The sequence below is a fragment of the Petromyzon marinus genome, unplaced genomic scaffold (genome assembly GCF_048934315.1).
Source record: "Petromyzon marinus isolate PM22_M1 ecotype Great Lakes invasive population unplaced genomic scaffold, UKy_Petmar_22M1.pri1.0 PM_G_Scaffold_52, whole genome shotgun sequence".
Lineage (NCBI taxonomy): Eukaryota > Metazoa > Chordata > Hyperoartia > Petromyzontiformes > Petromyzontidae > Petromyzon > Petromyzon marinus.
Genome location: NW_027423005.1, coordinates 65,001 through 67,500, shown reverse-complemented (window position 1 = coordinate 67,500; position 2,500 = coordinate 65,001).

Below are 2,500 nucleotides of genomic sequence, written 5' to 3'. Positions count from 1 at the left end.
GAAACGCTAGAAATTGGCGGGGATGTGTCTCTTGTGGCTCACGGGGCTGTTAGGGTGGCACAGAAATCCCTCGGAATGGGAAAACGGGTCATTTTCGTGTTGCCACATTGCATGCGAACGGCATGAAACTTCCAGAGGCATTTGCAGCAGGAATGCATGTGCAGTCAAAAAAGTGAATATTTTTCACGGATAGACCCCGTGAAACGCTAGAAATTGGCGGCGATGTCTCTCTTGTGGCTCACGGGGCTGTTAGGGTGGCACAGAAATCCCTCGGAATGGGAAAACGGGTCATTTTCGTGTCGCCACATTGCATGCGAACCGCATGAAACTTCCAGAGGCATTTGCAGCAGAAATGCATGTGCAGTCAAAAAATTGAATATTTTTCACGGATAGACCCCGTGAAACGCTAGAAATTGGCGGGGATGTGTCTCTTGTGGCTCACGGGGCTGTTAGGGTGGCACAGAAATCCCTCGGAATGGGAAAAAACGGGTCATTTTCGTGTCGCCACATTGCATGCGAACCGCATGAAACTTCCAGAGGCATTTGCAGCAGGAATGCATGTGCACTCAAAAAATGTGATATTTTTCACGGAGAGACCCCGTGAAACGCTAGAAGTGGGCGGGGATGTCTCTCTTGTGGCTCACGGGGCTGTTAGGGTGGCACAGAAATCCCTCGGAATGGGAAAACGGGTCATTTTCGTGTCGCCACATTGCATACGAACCGCATGAAACTTCCAGAGGCATTTGCAGCAGGAATGCATGTGCACTCAAAAAAGTGAATATTTCTCACGGATAGACCCCGTGATACGCTAGAAATTGGCGGGGATGTCTCTCTTGTGGCTCACGGGGCTGTTAGGGTGGCACAGAAATCCCTCGGAATGGGAAAACGGGTCATTTTCGTGTCGCCACATTGCATGCGAACCGCATGCAACTTCCAGAGGCATTTGCAGCAGAAATGCATGTGCAGTCAAAATTTTTTTTATATTTTTCACGGATAGACCCCGTGAAACGCTAGAAATTGGCGGGGATGTGTCTCTTGTGGCTCACGGGGCTGTTCGGGTCGCACAGAAATCCCTGGGAATGGGAAAACGGGTCATTTTCGTGTTGCCACATTGCGTACGAACCGCATGAAACTTCCAGAGGCATTTGCAGCAGGAATGCATGTGCACTCAAAAACTTCTATATGTTTCACGGATAGACCCCGTGAAACGCTAGAAATTGGCGGGGATGTGTCTCTTGTGGCTCACGGGGCTGTTAGGGTGGCACAGAACTCCCTCGGAATGGGAAAAGGGGTCATTTTCGTGTTGCCACATTGCATAGGAACGCCATGAAACTTCCAGAGGCATTTGCAGCAGAAAGGCACGTGCACTCAAAAATTTTAATATTTTTCACGCATAGACCCCGTCAAACGCTAGAAGTTGGCGGGGATGTCTCTCTTGTGGCTCACGGGGCTGTTAGGGTCGCACAGAAATGCCTCGGAATGGGAAAACGGGTCATTTTTGTGTGGCCACATTGCATAGGAACGGCATGAAACTTCCAGAGGCATTTGCAGCAGGAATGCATGTGCACTCAAAAACGTCTATATTTTTCACGGATAGACCCCGTGAAACGCTATAAATTGGCGGGGATGTCTCTCTTGTGGCTCACGGGCGCTGTTAGTTAGGGTCGCACAGAAATCCCTCGGAATGGGAAAAGGGGTCATTTTCGTGTTGCCACATTGCGTACGAACGGCATGAAACTTCCAGAGGCATCTGCAGCAGAAATGCATGTGCACTCAAAAACGTCTATATTTTTCACGGATAGACCCCGTGAAACGCTAGAAATTGGCGGGGATGTGTCTCTTGTGGCTCACGGGGCTGTTAGGGTCGCACAGAAATCCCTCGGAATGGGAAAACGGGTCATTTTCGTGTTGCCACAATTGGCATACGAACGGCATGAAACTTCCAGAGGCATTTGCAGCAGAAATGCATGTGCACTCAAAAACGTGAATATTTTTTCACGGATAGACCCCGTCAAACGCTCGAATTTGGCGGGGATGTTTCTCTTGTGGGTCACGGGGCTGTTCGGCTCGCACAGAACTCCCTTGGTCCACCTGATTCGTGCATACAGGCAGCAACTAAAACTCTGTAAACCTGCTGTGAGGACATCTAAACAGTGGACCAGTGAGGCTGTGGAAGATTTGCGGGCGTGCTTAGACTGTACTGACTGGGATATGTTCACGACTGCTACCAATAGTCTGGATGAACTCACAGAGGCTGTGTACATCAGCTTCTGTGAGGACTGCTGTATCCCAACACGTACCAGGGTGAACTTTAACAACAACAAGCCCTGGTTCTCAGCAAAGCTCAAAAGGTTGAGGTTGGAGAAGGAGGAAGCGTTTAGGAGTGGGGATAGAGACAGATTCAAGGAGTCGAAGAACAGGTTTAGCAAAGCGGTGAGAGAGGCTAAACGACTGTACTCAGAGACACTAAAACACCAGTTCTCTACTAACGACGCTGCTT